The following is a 21586-nucleotide window of genomic DNA, read 5'->3' as shown; positions in this document are numbered from 1 at the left end:
CACTTTTAACATCCATTTCATATAATTTAAATTCATAAAAACATGCAAATGCTAATAACATTCTAATTGCTTCCATCCTAACTACGGGAGCATAAGTTTCATCATAGTCTATGCCTTCTTCTTTAGTATAGCCTTGAGCAACAAGTCTAGCCTTGTTTCTCACTATATTACCACTTTCATCAAGCTTATTCATAAATACCCATCTAGTACCTATAGTAGATTTATTACTAGGCCTTTCAACTAATGTCCATACTTTACTTCTCTCAAATTGATTTAACTCTTCTTGCATAGCCATAATCCAATGTTCATCATTTAATGATTCTTTAATATTTTAGGCTCTATGCATGAGATAAATGCAACATAATTACAAATATTTCTAAGAGAAGATCGAGTTGTTACCCCTTTGGATGGATCATCTATAATCTCACCATCCTTGACATAGTTGTACTCTCTTGGATACGATACTTCTCTTTCTTTAATGGTTGGATTCTCGAGATGATCTTGAGTTTCCTCATCTTTTGTTTCTTCCTTTGATGATGGTTCTTCAACGTCATGTTCAACGTCATTTATATTTATAATACCTACATCATCATTCAAATAAGAATCCTTCATCGGAAGGGGATTATCATCGAAAACAACATGTATAGACTCTTCTACAACTAAAGTTCTTTTATTAAATACTCGATAAGCTTTAGAATTTAAGGAATAACTCGGAAAAATTCCTTCATCACTTTTAGCATCAAATTTGCCAAGATTGTCTTTACCGTTGTTTAAAACAAAACATTTACATCCAAAAGGATGAAAATAGTTAATGTTAGGCTTTTTATTTTTGAAAATTTCATATGGAGTTTTCTTTAAGATTGGCCTAATCATTACTCGATTTACAACGTAACAAGCGGTATTTGTGGCTTCCGCCCAAAAATATTTTGGCAAATTGTTTTCACAAAGCATGGTTCTAGCCATTTCTTCTAAAGTTTGATTTTTTCTCTCAACAACTCCATTTTGTTGAGGGGTTCTAGGTGCTGAAAAACTATGGCTAATACCATTAGAATTACAAAAATCAGTAAATCTAAGATTTTCAAATTCAGTTCCATGATCACTCCTAACACTAGTTATAGAGTAACCTTTTTCATTTTGGATTACTTTTGAAAACGTGATGAATTTTTCTAATGCTTCATCTTTAGTACTTAAGAATAGAACCAAAGTATATCTAGAATAGTCATCTACCAAGACAAATGTATATTGTTTTCCACCCAAGCTAGTAGTCCTAGTTGGCCCAAAAAGATCTATATGGATCAATTGTAATACTCTACTAGTTGATACATCATTAATGGATTTAAAAGAAATTCACTTTTTTTTCCTTTAGCACAAGCATCACATATTTTATCATTATCAAATTTAAGCTTAGGCAACCCTCGAACTAAATTTCCTTGAATTAGCCGTTGCAAAACACTCATACTAGCATGTCATAGTCTCCTATGCCATAACCAACTATCATGCTCGTCCTTAGCAACTAGGCATAAATTAGTCATATCAATAGAGTCTAAATGCACCATGTAAATGTTTCTTATTCTATGACCAACAATCATAATCTTATTAGATGCAATGTCAATAACTTTACAACCATTAGTTTCAAACATGACATTGAATCCCTTATCACATAATTGACTAATACTTAAGAGATTATACTTTAATCCATTCACATATAAAACATTTTTAATTTGTATGGAAGAGGTATTACCTATGATACCTATATCTTCAATGTGACCTTTTGAATTATCACCAAAAGTCACTTCTCCTCCTTTTTTGGTGTTAAGCTCTATGAACCAACTTTTGTCCCCGGTCATGTGTCTTGAGCATCCACTATCAAGGTACCATGAGTTTGAATTTGTGTCTCGTGCCTTGTAGCAATGCTCATTTTCCTACAAACATAGATTAATTTATAATTTTTGGTACCCAAATTCTTTTGGGTCCATATTCATTAGTTTCCAAAATCCTAGTCCCCTTAGGTATCCATTTGTGTAGATATCCTTATCTTTAGTAGTAATGAGTCCTTTAGGAACCCATATACTTCTAACAATTTTTCCATTAGAGGTTCTCCGGGGACCTCTATGATTGTAGTTTTTAAAACTTTTTCTAACAAAGTTGGATTTTGAATTTTCTCCAATTTCAAAATGTTTTGTTCAAACTTTATCAAAAGAAGCTTTAAGATCATCAATTTTCTTTTGATGATCATTATTGACCTTTGAAAGTAAATTTTGCAAATCTGAATTTTTCTTTTCAAACTCTTCTAATTTGATTTGCAAATCTTTGATTTTACTTTCAAGATAGTTGTTGGTTTTGGATATGAGTTGATTTTCATTTTTCAATTTTGAAATATAATTTTTATATTTTAAAAACAATTTCTCATAATCCTGAAACCAACCCATTATATTCCTCTAATAACTCTGAATAAGATAAATCATCTAAATCAAATGAGTTAGAGGTTACCTTAGAATCTTCCCCGAATGCCATCAAGCACAATTTTGCTACTTCTTGTTCCTCTTCATCGGAACCTTCTTCATCGCTCCATGTAGCCACATGAGCCTTGTGTTTATTCTTTGATTGACCCTTTCTCTTTAATTGTGGGCAATCATATTTGGCATGCCCCGGCTTTTTGCATTCATAGAAAATGATTGTGTCCTTCTCTTTTGGTTCATTTTTTAGGCCTTCATTTCATTTGAATTTTCTTCCTCGGTAAGGTCTCATCATTTTTCTGAACCGTTTGGCAAACAATGTCATTTCCTCGTCATCGTCATCTTCATTCGAATCACTATCATCTTTTGTGGATTTGAGAGTAACTCCAATATTTTTCTTCTTCTCCTTCTCCTTTGGTGTCTCGTCAATCTTATCGAGGTCCACCTCATCTTCAAGCATCATTTCATGAGTGAGGGAACCGATTAGCTCTTCAAGAGCTAAGGACTTTAGGTTCTTAGCCTCGATAATTGTCGTCTTCTTGGATTACCACGATTTTGGAAGTAAGTAAACTAACTTCCTCATAAGCTTTTCATTTGGAATGATCTCTCCATATGATTTGAGACCATTGACAATTGTTGAGAATCTATCTGTCATAGCTTTGATATCTTTATTTGGTTTCATCTTGAAATTTTCATAGCTATGTGTTAGAAGACTAATTTTATATTCTTTTACCTCGTCGGTTCCTTCATGAGTGACTTGAAGTTTATCCCATATTTATTTGGCAGTTGTACAAGATGAAACTCTCCCATATTCATCTGGTCCAAGAGCACAAAATATGATATGGATGGCTTTGGAGTTGAGCTGGAACATTATTGTCTCTCCTTCACTCCACAATCTTGGATGAGTGCGAGGTTTGATATATCCGTCTTCTACAAAATTTCATGCTCCCATGTCACTTGCTTGAATGAAATACATCATCTTATTCTTCCAATAGGCATAGTTGGCTCCATTGAAGAAAGGAGGCTTATTGACGAGCATCGAATCAAGACCGGAGTCGACGTTTGAAGTGGAGGCCATTGACGACTTAATTATCGATGTAACTCTTTCCGAATCGACTCAAGAGGTGATTAAACATTCAAATGAGTGAGGCTATGATACTAATTGTTGAGTTAATCGATTGATGGAATCGGCCAAGAGGGGGGTGAATTGGCAATTAAAATTTTGGTGGAAGCTTTTGCAGAAAATTGAAAAGATTTACACAGTGATTTAGAGTGGTTCAACATTCTCAACCAAAGTCTACGTCCACTACCTTAGCTATCCACACTAAGGATTTTACAAAAAATTCACTAATTTGTTCTTTCTTTTAAGGCCAAAGAGATAACGTTACAACTCCCTCAAGAATATACTCCAATTCTTGAGAACACTCTTTCTCAAAGAGAAGATTACAAATTTGCAAACTTACAAGAAAACCCTCACAAGGTAATATGTTTGCACAATTCTATAACAAGATAAGAACACTCAAAGATGATTACAAATGAGCACAAATAGTGTTCTTGAAAGCAAAATGAATATTGAAAGGAAATTTGGCTTGAATTGCACAAACTTGATGTTTGATGCTTTCTCTCTTATTTCTCTATTGATTCTTCTTGATTGTTATGGATCAATGGCTTCTAAACTTGTTTAAATACTCCTTCAAATGATTTTGAACATTGGGAATGGTTAGTGGAGTCAATAGAGCCTTTTAAGTGTGAAAATAATTAATAAATTCAGTTAGAAGCGTCAGTGCATCGATGCATACTCATGGTGCATCGGTGCATCAAGTTTAAATTCAAATATTTTGACCATTGGACCCTTGGTGCATCGGTGCACTAAGAGTGCATCGATGCATAAAATGCATTCGATGTTTCAAAATAGCCAGAGTGCATCGATGCATGGCTTGTGCATCGATGCATCAAATGCACTAAGTGCATCGATGCATGGTATGTGCATCGATGCATAAAATGCATTCGATGTTCAATTTAATCCATGGTGCATCGATGCATGGATTAGTGCATCGGTGCATCACTTTGAAAATTTGATTTTAGGCTTGATTTTGGTTCAAAATACTTTGTGAAAATTGTTTTAAAAATAGTTTAAGTATAAAACATAATTTTACACATTTAGTAAGGTTTGAAATTGATTTTGAAAGACTTGGAGTAATAATTTGATATTTGATTAATTAAATCAAATATTCTTAGAAAATCATTTGTAAAATCTTAAAATTCATTCAACCTTAATTTGTTATATCGAAACATCAAAATGTTTTCAACAGTTCCACTATTAATGAAGATTGTAATGATGATACGGAAGTGGTGGATATCATTGACATGGTATATAAGAAAGTTATTATATTACGTAACCTTAATATTAATATTTAAATTTCACAAATATTATTTTCATTAAACAAAATTTTCTTTTTGGCTGGTTGATGTTTGTTTTAGGATGTTGATGATTTAAATAGCGATGGAGATTAGTATTCTAAGGAGGTAAAAGTGTGATACTCAGCTTGCGATAATAGAATGTTTCATGCTCTACATTTTTTTATGTTTGTGTTATTCAAAAGACATTTGTGTAATTATGTTGGAGTTTTTTGGGACTTCAGTTTATCATTTTTTATTATGTTACTAGTTGTATTGAAATTAACCTTTCATCCATTGGAGATATGATATGAAATTAGTCAATTACAGTTTTATTACATTAAAAATAGGTTGAATGGTCATTTTATAACATACCGTTTTAGACCCGAATCCTTGAGATCCATTAGATCTGGATCTGGTCCCAATTTCCCCATTGCCATCCTTAATTCAAAGTGATCAAAACAGAAACAATTCAAAAGTTTAGTGAGAAAATTAGAAAACTTGAAAGTCAAGTGAGTAACATACGAGAGAGAGTATAATTCAGTGAGGAATGATGTAATTTACCCTATTTTCTATATGTATTTTTATATTTTTATTATAGTTTAAATTGATACAATTCATATATAAGTGTATATTTAATTTAAATACTATATTTTAATTTTCAATATAATGTCTATAATGAATATTTTATCATCTCAAACTCACTTTTTAATAATAATCTCAAACAATTAAATTTTAAACTGCACTTTTGAACAACACTTGTAAAAATATGTTTCTACAACACTTTTAAAAGTTATTTTTCAAAAGTAAAGCTAAATTGGTCCTTAGTAAATCAACATCCATAAAAAAATGCTAGTGATGATTTTAATAACTAGAAAAACTCGATAAAAGAAGCAGTGGCGAATTCAGAAATATTTTTCAATGTGAGCATATATATTAAGAACAAAACTTTTTCCAATAGGGCAAATGCAAACAAAATTCCGGGATTAATAAATTTAATAAAATGAACAACTAACACAAAAAGTTTTAGATTCCATATAAGCTCCTTCCCACCCTAAACACGACATCATGGTTTTTAGAACCGGACCGGTTAGCGAACCGATCATGCTACTGGTTCACTGGTTTAACTGGTCCGACCGGTCGGAAGAACCGGACGACGTCATAATTATTTAAAAATTAAATAAAAAATATTTTTTTATATCACAAGTCATATTCAAAGCAAGTCATAACATATATAAGTTAAAAACCATAAAATCAAGTGAAAGAAAATGATTCAAATTAACTACAACATAATATTTAAGGTAAAACATATTAAATAATAAATATAATTATATAACTATAATTAAAAAATAAATTTGGGGTTAAAAAATCATAACAAAATGATATTGTTTGGTTTAATTTTTTTTAAAAACAATCTCACATGGCTAAGAAACATATAATAGCATCCCAAAAGTCTAAAGAGTAAAAATATGAGAACAAAACAATCTCACATTGCTAAGAAACATAGAAGCGCATCACAACTAACTTCTATAAATAATAGAGGTAATTTGGCATTCAAAATCATGGAGCCTTTTGGTGAGCATTGAGTGAACTATTCTTTCATTTCAATCAAACTCGAATTTTAGGCTTCAATCGAGCTTCTAAATTTTTTTTGAGTTCAAGCCTTTTTGAGTTCAAGTTTCAATATTATGTTTCGAGTTTGAGTTGAACTTGATAATTTTTAGCTTGTGAGTTTAAGTTGAGTTGAGCTTACTTTTAAAGTTTTCAAGTTCGAGTCGAGCTTAGCAATACTCGAGTTCGACTTGGCTCGTTTAACAAACGACGTTGTTTGGTTTAATTTAAAAAAAAAATCAAAAATCCCGATTTTCCCGGTTTTTTCCGGTTTTCAACCGGTTTGGTTCGAACGGTTCAGCGGTTCTTGCAGGTTCACTAATAGCGGTCAAACGATTTAAATTAAACCGGACTAAATAACGGTTCCCGATTAAACCGGTCGATCTGATCCGGTTTTCAAAACAGAGCACGACATACATCCACCGCCGGAAAGAAGGAACATGAATGAAAATTTAAAATTTGAGAATAAAAAAAATCCTAAATTAATACATACCTTTAGATTCGTAAAGATAATGAGTAATTAATAAAATTTAAAAAAGGCGAGGATGTGTTTTACGGTAAAAAAAAGGAAATGAAAAGATAATTAATTTTATCGTGAGGAAAGGAAATGTTTTGTTTCTAGGTTATGGATTTTAATTAAATCTAAATTATTCGCATATTTAAATCTAATTGGTATATTTTAATGTAAAATTTATCAGTTTTATATAAAAGTTCAAGTAATATACATTAAAAAAAAGATAAATTAGGTAGCAAAATAGCATGGATATAGTTCCAAAAACCTAGAGAGGAAAACATACTGTCAAATGAGGACCTGAGTTCATTGTGAACGTAGCAGTGTATCCGATTAGCAAATAGCAATATAAAAAACTAATGCCACGAAAAAAGTTAAAGTTATAATTATTATACTTTTATGAAAAGAATAAAAAGATGATAAATTATTTTATTATTTTTCCTTTCTTTTTCAAATCTTGGAGAGAGAGAGAGAGGAATCCAAGTATTTCCAACAACTTTAAGACAAAATGAGGCTCAGAATTGAAAAGCAACCTTTGCTTTAAGACCTTGAAAAAGGAGATTTAGCTTAGGAATTTGCTTACTTCAACCTCACCCACCATTCCTCTTTATTTTCTCTTTGTACTCCTTTTTTATCTTTTAAAAAGTTATCATTTAAAAGACTATGAATATTAAGATTAAATTAGGATAATCTTTTAATAGATTTATAATTTTATCTAAACTCACACACGAGTATATAAAGTTATTTAAATATGAGTCTTATAAGGAGAATAATATTTTTTTTACTATTAGGATAACTCTTTGGATTCACAATGATTGTAGTTAGACAACCCAAATGTGATAAAATAGTGTAACTAATACACAAATGTTATGAGTTATTATTATATCAAAAACCAATATATTGGTCATAATTAGTAAAAAGAAACTCATTAGCATAATATGAAGGGTCCCTCCCTCTTTGCTTTTGGTGTCTATATTTAGGGGACAAAGGTTGGGGAGGGTTCAACTTCAACCCAAATCTTCCTTCTTTCCCTCTCTAAAGGAAAAACAAGGGTAACCCACAATTTTTAGGTCACCCCTCCGCCTTTGCCCTAACTTTTCAGCCACCTTTTGTTCATTGTTTTATGCCAATTCAAAGGATTTTATTTGAAAAGTTTGAAGAAAAAGAATAAAGAAAACCCACCATTTCTTTCCCTTTTATTTGATTATGACATCGAACCAAGTTTTTTGGCTTGAGATTTCCCCATAAATACCTCCCTCTCCCTTTCTCTCCTCCATTCACTTATTCACCAACGCAACATCTGTAGCCTTTGGGCAAAAAAGAAGAAGAAGATGGTGATGCTCGGCATCATCATTCCAAGAGCATAATACCATGACATGCAACCATGCATATATGCACACATAGACGTGTTTCTTCATCATCAGCATGGCATCCATGTATGTATGTGCCTGGCTCCCTGTATGCCATTTGCAGAGTTCATTGAACTTCGATAGCCTCTGTGAATGGCGTATGAGGAGCCAAGCATGTACTCCATGTATTTCATATCTCTCTATATATATATCTATCCATGAATATTCTTCTATTGCTTGCTATCCAGGCTCAAGGACATCACATTTTCCAGGTTTTCCCCCCTCATTTCTCTAAAACCCAAAAGGTAATCCTTCCTCTTCTTCTTCTCTGATTATTTAATCAATTTTTATGGGTTTTTCTCACATTTTCACGAATTTTTTGCAGAGAATAAAAATATTACCAAGTTCCCAGGTAATTTTTATGAGCTGTATGGAAATCTGTTGCTTAAAATTACAGTCTCGTTATAAAAAAAAAGAAGAAAATCTTAATTGTTCCCGACAACATGGAAGTTGTATAAAACATTACATAAGTTGTCTTATCATTCTTCTAAATTGTTCTTTAGTACTCTACTCTTGTCCGAAGGATCTGTCATATGACCAATATATATTAGTTAAAAATATTAAACTAAAAAATAGTGCATTTATTATATCCTTAAACAATTTAAGCTTATTTTTTTAGTTTTCGTTATTTACACTAATTGTACTTTTACATGAATTTCTAGCTGGGCTTTTACGATAGCTATTTCTTGTTGGTGTTTATCTACCAGCCTCTTGCCTAGATTACCCATTTGGGTCTTATTAATAAATTTATTTTGACCGAGTAATATTTGACATGAATATTATATATATATATATATATATATATATATATGAATGATAGTAATCATACTTATATCTTTAATTAAAGGTTAAATTCATATTAAACTTTTAATATTAGTTGTTGGTTGGTCTAATAGGTTGAAATATTATACTTTTAAAATAATTTAAATTTAAAATTTTAATATTATGAATAAAATAAAATAAATTAAAAAATCATTTTATAATATTTTTATAATATTCAAAATTAATTAATTTAGTATCTATTATTATAAAAAATAAAACCTTTTCAAAATGTTTATGATTTACTTTTTATAAACTATTCTTTTTCCATTGCCTAAAGTTGGAAAAATCCTAAGAGGGAAACAACCGTTTATTTATTATAATATATATATATATTTATTTATTTATCGACATCGAGTTGGAAACTAAATTGGATTTGAGAGTAAATGTGCTAATATATTATCATCATTATTCCTTTTTTTTTCTGGGTTACTTTTTAAACAAGAAACGTTGAAGACAAAATGATAAACACAGTGTTTAATGTCTGACCAGCCACAAGGAAAAAAGAAACAAAATAATGGACTTTCCTTTTAAAAAAATAATGGGCGTTCTAGGGTTTTGCAAAAGTTAAAGTTTTATAGGAAAAAAAGCAAGTGCATAGCATTATGATTATGATTATTGGAAGTCCCAAAAAGAATTTTAAAAATAATAGAAAAAGACCATAGTATTTGTATTAAAATAATAATTTATACATTTATGCCATATTTTTATATTTCTATAATTACATTTTAATCAGGATAAATTATGAAAATGTTTATTTTAATTATTTTTATATCAATTTTAGAAAATTAATATTTTGAGTATTTATATTATCGATTTATATTATTTTTATCACTTATAATATTGATTTATAGTAACTTGATTATTTTAATGTAAAATATCATTGATTTGATGATGCAATATCTTACTAAAATAGGCTAATTTATAGTTTAAACTCTAAAATTGAGATGATATACTAATTTAACACTTAAATTTTAGATAGAAATAATAGAATACAAATTTGACTCTTAAAATTTATATAAAATATTAATATAACACCAAAATTTAATCAAAGTCTAATGTCACTAGTTATCACTCACCACCATCGTTAGTCATTGTCAACCATTATTGGCTATCATCGTCGATGACTATTAGACCCTCAAATTTTCAATTCATTTTTTTACCTCCTAAATGTTAATATAATATTTGTTTCATAAAAAAAATCGAACTCTACAAATCTAATCTAAAATTTGTCATTTCCTTTAAAATAAAATTACTGTAATAAATTTATTATTAATGTTGTTTTAAAAATAAAGATTGGCTTAAGTTCTCATGAACATAAGTTAAGCACAAGCATAGAGAATGTATTTATCTAAAATTTAAAATCCAAATTAATATTTTATATAAATTTTTAAATCTCAATTAAAAATTAACCTATTTTATTAACATATTTCATCTTTTAACCGATGATATTTAATTTCTAATAACCCAATCATAATAAATAAATAATAGTATAAGTACTATTTTTCCTCTAAATTAGTGATCAAAAGTGAACAGAAATAAAATAAGTGACCGTTTTAACAGTTTACACTTTTAATTATTATACGTAACATGTTAATATGTTGTAAGCCTATTCCAAAGCGTTTGGTTTTCTTTCTGATTAGCTTGAGATGAATACCGAATACAATATAGCATTTGTTGTTTTTAAAAATTAATTATTTAATATTAAACATTTAAACATCTCAATATTTGAATTTCCGAAATTTTAAAAAATAATAACAGTTTTTACCCACTCAGCTTGATTCGTGCTCAAAGTGTTTGATTTGTGATTGGTGGATAGGGAATAAAGCTACGCTGTCACAGTGAGTCAAAAAGGTATTTTGGGTCAGACATGATCTAAGGGGAACCATGTTAAAGTTAAACATATCATGATTGACTACATATTTTATTCTTCCATAACAATGTTTTTTTCAAAAATAATTAAGTAAAAGTAGAATTAGATCCATTTTCGTATGAATTAACCAGTGATTAAAGGAATATTAATTTTTTATAGAGGTCACGAATTCGAATATCAATAACTGTTATAAGTTGATTGATAAAGTGATTAAATGTTAATTATTAAATAATTAAAAATATCTAAAACATATTTTACTTTATAATCTTTAATAAAAAAAATTAGAACCATTTTATAAGCACTTACTTTTTGAAGAATGGAAGGCAACCCTGTATAATTGCCTGTCATTTCAATAATTGGGTAACTCAGCATGAGTAGGTCAAAAAGCTTCTTTTAATTTTCTTTTTTGAGCACTTCGTCAGTTTAATATACGTCAAGGAAAATTGCTATTGGAAATTTTATTATTTTTTAAATATTTTTAATAAAAAAATTATTTAAAAAATTATTATTTTTATCAGAAATATTATTATTGAGCGAATTACCAGATTTGTTAATAAATACAATAAAACACTATTTAAAATATTATTTTTTTATCGAAAATGTTAATATTGGACACTTTACTGAAAATATTAAAAAACATTAATGTTTTAGGTAAAAAATATTTTAAGTAATTTTTTACCATAAATATTAAAAAATATATATTTTGATAATATATTTCCTTAACATTATATTAAGACTGTCTAATGATATTATTTTCTCTTCCTGTTCCTTATTATTGTTATTACTATCTTTATTTGTTCACATTCTGGTAATGTTCATCTTATCTTAAACAGAAAAAGGCATGGAATATTGGGATGCACGTTGTTTTACTTTTAATTTTTTTTCTTAAGGAAAAACTGTAGCTTTTATATTTTATTACATTTAATTGAAAATTTTACGGTCTTAGACTCTTAGTATATAGATTTATTTAGATGTGACAATTTTTCATATCATATATTGAGTACATGTTTATATCCAACGTTAGTAAGATATGTAAACAACATATATCAAATCTATCTTCATTGTAATGAAGTGTTTTTCGATTAAAATTAACAATTATGTAATGAATGTAAGTAATATTTGTTTTAAATACATACAAAATGATCATCCAACTATTCATTATATTCTAAACTCGTCATTTTCTGTTAAAAATTAATTGTCGTCCGAACTAGACGTTAATATGATAACCAAGATATGATAATCAAATAAGATTCTAAGATTAGATTTTGTTATATCACAATCAACAGATTAACTTTTCTATGATTTCATGTGAAACCATAAATAAATACATGGTACATCGACCGTCTATATTCTAAGTTCTACTAGTAAATTTATCAACAAACCTAATAATAATCCTTTAAACCTTTTATATAAATATATATATCCTATTTGAATCTTTGTCTGGTATATTATTTTATAGTGACCACACTCGCTATCCAATAGTCAAAGAAAACAAATTAAGTAAATCAACATCTTCTAAACTAAACAAGCACGTACATTTAAACTAGTTCCAACGTATTGTGTCCCAATATCTTTGGCTGTCGAATTCTGAAGATCCATCAGAGTTCCCTAGGAACCACATATTTATAAGACACCTAAACATAGATTCAATGCTATGATGATTTTATATATTCTTTTTACATCATTTAGCTATCATATTCCCCTTGCGCAAACTTGTTTTCCGGATAGTAGACGGCAATTACTTGATTTCCACCGAATTTCCGACTATTCATTACCGCTTGAGCTTTTTTGGAACCTTCAACATCTGAGTACTCCAGAAATACCTAATCACACCAGAGAATTACAGTCGGTAGCATCAGCGGGGTAGTATATGGAGCCACTTGGGAACAACTTGGTAGAAAAAACTATGATACTTGGGTGTGGATATTCAATACGATTACGAGTCAACACAGATATGTACAGATTTTTTAAAGCTTGTTCATGTATTAGGAGAGTCATATCCCATTTGTCAAGATTCATAAGCTCAACTCAATGAGTAGAAAACAAAGAGAAAAGAGAGGATAGGCTCTCTAAACCTTGTTAATGAAAAAGATATCTTTGCAGTCTTACAACAAGCTTACTTATAGCTCTATGAACGTACACAACTGACTATAACAGAAGCATAATAGCTCTATAACAGAAAGCTCAACAAACTACTCCTAACTCATAACCAAATGGAAACATATTACATTCACCCATCTTCTGTATCTTCATAAGATCTCAACATTCCCCATGCTTTCAAAACTTCTAAGCAACTGAGTGACTAAGAGTTTTTGACGATGTTTTACTAACATAGGTGCTGAGAGTGGCTGTCAACACATCAACAACTTGTTCATAAGTTGGAACTTCATGCACCTGCAGCTTTCCAACAACCACCTTTTCACGAACAAAAAACAAATCGAGCTCAACATGCTTGAATTTTGAGTGAAGTACAGGATTAGCACAAACATCTACAACACTCCTATTATCACACCACAAGGTTGCTCGACCATGAACAACAACATACATCTCCTTAAGAAATGCCATAATCCACACCAGATCAGCAACAGCAGAGGCAACGCTCCTATACTCAGCCTCAGCCGTAGAACTTGCAACAACTTGCTGCTTATGAGAACTCCATGCAATGAGATTCCCTCCAAAATAAATACAAAACCCCGAGGTGGATCATCTATCATCGACATCAGAGGCCCATGTGACATCAACAAAACCAGTTAACGATAATCTTGAGGATGAAGTAAAACTTAGCCCATAGTTAGTTGTACCTCAGAGATAACGCAAGATCCTCTTGACTGCCTGAAAATGTATATCACATGGTGCCTGCATAAATTGACAAACCTTATTTACTGAGTAAGCAATATGAGGACGAGTTACTACCACATATTGGAGAGCACCCACTATACTACGATATTCAACACCGTTTTTAATGAATTCACCACCATTTTGTTGAAAGCTTGCTTGTAAAAACCATAGGAGTAGGGAGCTCATATCTCTCCAACAATTCACCAAAGCCATATCTCCAACAGTTCACGAATGTATTTATTTTGACTCGAAACTAATCCATCAGCATCATAACATACTTCAATACCAATAAAAAAAAACTAAGAGAACCAAGATCTTTCAAGGAGAATTGTTTGTTCAATTCATTGATCACCCTTTGAACTTCATCTGCATTACTCCCTATTAGGATTATGTCATCAACATAAACTAACATATACACTATGCTAACAGAAGTCTTTCGAACAAATAATGATGAATCTGATTGCGCCAAAACAAAACCTACCAAAATCAAATACATTCGAAGACTATCAAACCAGGCTCGAGGAGCTTGTTCAGGCCATAGATGGCTTTATTAAGCTTGCACACCAACCCTTCATTTCCTTGTTCATATCCAGCGGCTACATCATATAAACTTTTTCAGTCAGCACTCCATTCAAAAACGCATTATTGATGTCAACTTGGCGAAGCTGTCATTCCTTGGACAAGGTAAGTGAGATAATTATTCGAACAGTTGTTGGCTTAACCACTGGACTAAACACTTTATGAAAATCAACTCCAGCTTGCTGAAGGAACCCTTTGGCTTCAAGACGAGCCTTGTAATGAACACAGTTCCATCTGGATTTCTTTTCACCTTAAAAATCCACTTGCAGTGAACAGCTTGTCGTCCCTTGGGAAGAGGAACTAATGACCAAGTTCCATTCTTTATCAAGGCTTCATATTCTTCATGCACTGCTTTAGCCCAGTGAGGACTGCGCATGGTTTCCTTAATGGAATAGGGCTCCTTTTCTAGACAGGCTACATGAAGTGCCTTCGGTTTTCGAATCCCATTTTCCCCCTCGTAACCATGGGATGAAAATTTTGAGAAGTAGGATGAAGATCACCTAAGGTAGGTACATTATCCTCTGAAGTAGGTACTGGCCTTGAAACAGTTCAACAACTGAAAGAACAAACTCATGCACATCAGATGAATATTCCACACGTTCTGAAATCATAGAAGCTGCAGGAAGAATTGTACTAGGAGGTTCTACATATTCTGGAATCACAGAAACTGCATGAGACCTGGTAGTAGATGGACTAACACCATTACAGGGAAGGACTTATTCATTATTCGATGTAACAACTACTTCCTCACTATGACTAACATCACGAGTAAAACCATTAGTTACACCAGGAACAACAACAGGCAACACACCAGTGGTTACATCAGACTTACCTCGAGTACACGAGAAACCAACACAACTTACTGTCTTATAAGAAAACTCATCCTCGTCAAAGACTACATACCGAGAGAGAATGATCTTGCCTGAATCATCCAAGCACATGTAACCTTTATGAGAAGAACTGTAACCAAGAAACACATTTTTGAGAACGAAATTGCAGTTTATGCTGATTAAAAACGCGTAAACAAGCAAAACAAGCATTGCCAAATACACTAATAAGAGAGTAGCCTAGAGATTGTCTATAAAGGACTTCAAACAGGGATCGTCCACTGAGAACACTCGTAGAAAATCTGTTTATCAGATATACTACTGACATGCATAGCTCCAGAATTTAAATGGCAACGAGGCTTGAGACAACATAAAAAAACCCATTTTGTAACATCCCAAACTATGTGTTAGTGACTAAATGGTAAAGTTTCATAAATTTGGTGATTAAAGTAGAAGAATTGATTAGTTCAATGATTTATCTGGAAATAAATCCTAAAAGTTGTTAGTAATTATCAAATGAAGTAAGGGCAAAATGGTCATTTGACTAATAAAGGAATTAAAAATAGATATGATAAGGATATATATGTTAGAGGGGATAAGGATGAAGAGATATCTCTTCATCTTCTTCTTCTTCTTCATGTACGAGAGAAATAAAGAGCCAAGTTGCAAAGATATAGAACGTGATCCTGTTCTGAATCAATTGAAGGATTAGAATCGAATCAAAGCAAAGCTAAGGTGAGTGCACATTATTTAGTATATGATGTTAAATGGAAAATAAGACTTATGATAAGTCTATTTCCAATAGTAAAATGCATGAATTCATAGAGGTATGTGTTTATTATGAGTATATGTGTTATTGATATGATTCTATGATCATAGGATGTAAACTATGTGATAAGTGATAAGTGACTATATAAAATTATATGAGAACAAGAGATGACAATGATTTACATGTCATATGAAAACCAGAGAAGTGTTATAAGCAAAGTGACATATATGTGATAAATGAATGATATGAAAAGTGAGATAAACAAAGTATGGTTGATATAGGGTAATATAAGAATAGCTCATATGTTATATGATAAAGATGGAACCATATAGGAACATTAATTGAGTACTTGATAATAAGTCATAAGGTTATATGCATAGGTAATATAAGTTATAAGATGAGAATATATATGAATATCAAATAAGTTATGAGATAAGTTATATGACATTGATATATAGGCTAAATGAAAGTATACACATGAATACATATATAAGTTTATATGTTATTTTATATGCTATGGGATATACCCATGAACATATGTGATGTGATATATGTTAGGAGAAATGACCATGTGACTAAGTGTGAATTGATATAAGTATGTGATATGAAGTTATGGGTATATGCGTCATATGTTATTATAGGTGATATGATATATATGAGGTTATGCGATATAAAAGTGTATATGTGAAATAACATGATAGGTGATAAAACCGTGAGCCTATATGATTATGTGTTATATGTTACATGATATGACATGCGAGTTACATGAACAAATGAGAAATGATATAAGTCATATGAAACGATCTACGTGAATACATGCACTTGTGATACATGTGATATGATATAAGATATATGGTTACACATACATGTGGTATGTGACAGAAGAGAAATAATAAGTGATATGAAATGTTATAAATGATAATACCCATGTTATGTGATATGAGAGCTAGGGGTATAGTTGGCATGCCAAGAGTCGAGGGTATACCTATGTTCTACGGAACATATGGAAAGAATTACCTATGTCTTTCGAGACATATGGACAGTATACCTATGTTCTAAGGAACATATGGACAGTTTACCTAAGTTCTTCGGAACCTATAGACAGTTGTCGAGGATCTTTATGACCTCTGGATAGTTACCGAGGATCTTTGTGACCTCTGGATAGGTCCTTCAGGACATTTATATGAGCTGTGGTGACAGCATATGTGTGCACAACCTCAATGTACTCACATACCTTAAGTTCTCACTAGTGTACATGGGCTAATAAAGAGATTAAACAAACATATACTGAATGTGATATGTATACGATGGTTTTATAAATGGTTATCAAAAGTAAGTGGTTTGAAATGTGTTACATGAACCATATGATGTTATATGTGTTTCTTAATGATAATGATAGAGATTATGATAATGATGTTATATGTTTATGTATGCTTTATGTTATATGAAATATTATATGTTTTATATGCCTCACTAAGTCATCGACTTAGCGTGTGATTGTTTCACACATAGGTTTGGAAAGCGAAAAGAGAAGTAAAGAGGAACAAGACAGGTCAGTTCTCCTTACCGAATGTCAGATCAGAAGAGAGGTGAATAATATGTATTTTTGTATATAAAGTTCTAGTTGGCATGTAATCAAAAGAATATATTGTATAAGCTCTGGATAGTTTTGTAAATGTTTTGAATAAGTTAAATGTTATAAAAGTTTTTAAAATTACTCACTATTTTATACGAATAAATGTTTGAAAAGTCAATGTGACGCTTCGGACTCGTATCCGAGTTGGATACGGGTTGGGGGTGTTACACATTTCAACAACATGTCTATGCTGCTTTCTCTCAGCTTTACCATTCTGTTCAGAAGTCCTAGGACAAGATATACGATGCAAGACCCCATTCGATCTGAACTAAGACCTCAGAGGCTGATATTCTCCACCTCCATCATAGTGCAACATCTTGACTTTATACCCAAATTGGTCTTCAACCATCTTAACAAAGTCAAGGAAACATTGCATGACTTCAGATTTACGTTTGAGTAAATAAACCCACGTGTATCGACTAAACACATCAATGAACGAAACATAGTAAGCAAACCCATCTGAAGAAACAACCAATGCAGGTCCCCAAACATCAGACACAATCAATTGAAAAGGCTCATTGTATTCAGTCAGAGACTTACAAAAGGGCAATTTGTGTGCTTTGCCTTGCATGCATACAGTACAAACATGAGTGAATTTAGTTTTATTTAAAGAGATATTACAAGACTTCATAACCAAAAGAACATCCAAAGAAGGATGACCTAGCCTCCTATTCCACATCTCCAAAGCATCCTGTGAACCAAATCATTGTGGACTTGAAATCCTGCCTCTTGCTTGTCACATGACTACTGACCATTATACGACAGCATTGATATAGCCCCTCATCCATGAGCTTCCCTCGAAGAAGAAGCGTTATGGTCTGAGCATCCTTCACAAAGCACTCAAAGGCATGAAACTCAAGAAATACATTATTATCACACGTGAACTGTAAAACAATAGTAGTTTTTTTTTCTTCTTAATATTAGGAACGTGCAACATGTTTTGTAAAATTAAAGATTTCTGTCTCGTAGGTAAGAAACCTCGACCAGCATGATTAATTTTGACCCCCTCACCGTTACCCATGAATAAGGTATTAGCACCAGTGTAAACAATACTGAGTCAAAGACAGATAGATCATTTGAGCCATGATGTGTAGCACCCGTATCAGGATACCAAGCAGTTTCTGGAGGCACTGATGAGCGAGTTGAACTAGGAGAGACAACTGAGTTGAACAAAGAGAGACAACTGAGATGAACACTGTAGGAGCCGTGGAAGCAAAAGGTGGTTGCACAGAGGATACAGGAAACTGATAGTATCCTGAAACATGAGGCACACCAGTCATTCCTGGTAAACCAAACTTGCTGAGTAAAACACCAGTGGATGTGAATAAGAAACAAATGGGTGAGGGATAGGCGAGAAAGACTGAATTGTATGAGAGAACACTTGCCCTCCAAATTGTTGTTTGACTATATTTATTCGAGCAAACTGTTTTTGTAATCACCAGTTTGATCCTCACCTTTGGTTACACCAATAAAGTCACGATCAAATCGGTGATAACACTTTTACACCACATGGCCAAACTTACAACACAACTGGCATTGAGGTCTGTTTGAACTTTGTCCTCGGCCTCGACCACGATAACCGCCACCTTGCTGGTCTCGATTTTGACCTAAACGCAGTTGTGATGCATTATTCTCTTTAGCATCCACCTCAATGTTATTTACCTCCTTAGGTAAACATGTCAAGTTAGCTGCAACACCTTCATTCAAGAACACTTTTTGTCGAGCCTCACAATCCATCAACATATCAGTCAGGATTTCTAAAGACAGACTCTCACGAGACGCAATAGTGATGATTGACTCAAACTCCATCGAGAGACCAGCAAGAACAACACTCACATGTTCCTGCTCAGTAACAACACTACCAGATATATTAAGTAAATCATAGATAGACTTAAATTTGCAAGATACTCACTAATCGTCAACCCATACTTTCTTTGAGTATGCAAACTATGCCTAAGGGCTGAGATCTTGGTAGCAGATCGAGCACCAAACAACCGAGAAACAACAGACTATATAGAGGAGGTTGTTGCAAGACCAGTAAGGTGAGGAAGAACCTCAGTCCCAATCGTGGTGAGCAACCAAGAGACTAGCAATTTATCTTGCCGCCTATGAACCAAGAAAGCCGGATTAACCTCAGCATGACCAGACACACTTGCAACATACTCATATGGTAGAACTGCATCAATGGAAAGAAAACTTGTCAATCCATAACCATCGACTATCAATGCAACTTGATGCTTCCAAAGAAGATAGGTGCTCTCGGTAAGCTTGACAGTATCATGCTTAGGAATACGTTGAATCCAATTAATCCCTAACGGGGCTGTCATCGAGCTCACGTGAGAGGTATTTGGAGACATGATTTTAGAACCTCGAATTAGATCTGCAGTTAGATCAACCATAATGAACAAGATGAAGCAAAAAACGATTTAACAGCAGAAGAAACAACCACCAAGATTGGCGAATGATACCATGTCAAGATTCATAAGCTCAACTTAATGAGTAGAAAACAAAGAGAAGATAGATTAGGCTCTCTAAACCTTATTAATGAAAAAGATATCTTTGCAGTCTTACAACAAACTTACTTATAACTCTATGAACATACACAACCAACTATAACATAAGCATATCAACTATATAACAGAAAGCTCAACAAATTACTCCTAACTAACTCATAACCAAATGGAAACCTATTACACCATTAACTGTGATGGGGAAAAAAGAATAGGAAAAACAACATTAAAGAAAATGTAGAAAGCATCAAAACTGACCTTCCCGACACCTGGGGAGGGTTCTCCATGTGGATTTGGGCGTGGAATGACATCATTCACCAATTCACCTACAAATTTCATGTAAGCAGTTCAATTCCACAAAGAAGGAAAAAAGACAAGTTTTTTAATAAGAATTGAAGGCCTCGTTAAAAACCCCTTCTTGATTAAAGGAACTCGTAAAGAAGCTCCTTAATCAACGGAAGGAGGAAAAGAGTGCCTTGAGATTTCATTAAACATAAAGAAAGTTACAGAAATACAACACATAAAAAATCCTTTACAAGGACTAAAAACCATAAGACAACCATAAATAACAATACAAAATCAGCCTATTCCAGCCTTAACTAGGGCATCAGCCTCTAAATTAGCTGTCCTAGCAACCCATCTAACAACACCCTCAAGAGCTCTAAGCCTATCAATAATGTCCTTAACAATACAAACATACACATCTGACATAAATCTACATTCTTAATCCACTCCACTGCCACCCTGCTATCACTCTCGATAATCAATCGATCCTTAACAATCTCTTGAAAATAGACAAAGAAGGATAAACCCCTTTGAATAGCTTTAAGCTCCATCAGTGTAGGAGGTCCCGAACCAGAAGACTCCTTAAAAGTGCCTATAATCAAACTAGAATGATCTCTTAAAACGCCACTAAGACCACTCTTCTTCCAGTCGCTACTAATTGCAACATCAACATTCAATTTGATGAAGCCCTTAGGGGGAGGGAACAAAGGGATCTTAGATAAAATCACTTTATTATAGATGAACAAGAAACCCCTAGGGAAGGATCAGAAATGAGAGAATCCTTAGGAATAGAAATCTCCTTAAACTTAGCTAAAAATCAAGAAGCAAGTCCAAATCTTGCTAAGAAAAATAATTTTGTCTAATCTAACTTCCCCCATTCGAGCACTATATCATTCTTGACTTTCCAAATGGTCCATAGAACAACCCCTGGGATAAATGACAAGTTTGTTCCAAATAATATTTAGAGAAAGCATTGTCAAATATATATATAGGTTGAGGATTAACAAGTCTTCTGTCTGAGTATGTTAGGCTTGATTCTTTATAGCAGAATGTAGAACAAGAATGT

General features: G+C 32.2%; 1 long non-coding RNA gene across 1 annotated transcript; it reads right to left on the bottom strand.

Moving 5' to 3' along the window:
* Window positions 1-12799: 12799 nt before the first annotated feature.
* On the bottom strand, window positions 12800-20575 carry LOC120165859. The gene is made up of 2 exons (XR_005519867.1): window positions 20494-20575; window positions 12800-12899 (listed from the first exon to the last, which is right to left on the bottom strand). It is a non-coding gene; the product is annotated as an uncharacterized LOC120165859 (long non-coding RNA).
* Window positions 20576-21586: the final 1011 nt, after the last annotated feature.

Source organism: Hibiscus syriacus, unplaced genomic scaffold (genome assembly GCF_006381635.1).
Source record: "Hibiscus syriacus cultivar Baekdansim isolate YM2019G1 unplaced genomic scaffold, ASM638163v2 tig00111617_pilon, whole genome shotgun sequence".
Taxonomy (NCBI): domain Eukaryota; kingdom Viridiplantae; phylum Streptophyta; class Magnoliopsida; order Malvales; family Malvaceae; genus Hibiscus; species Hibiscus syriacus.
Note: the sequence above shows the minus strand (reverse complement) of the source record. Positions and strands in the feature narration are given on the sequence as shown.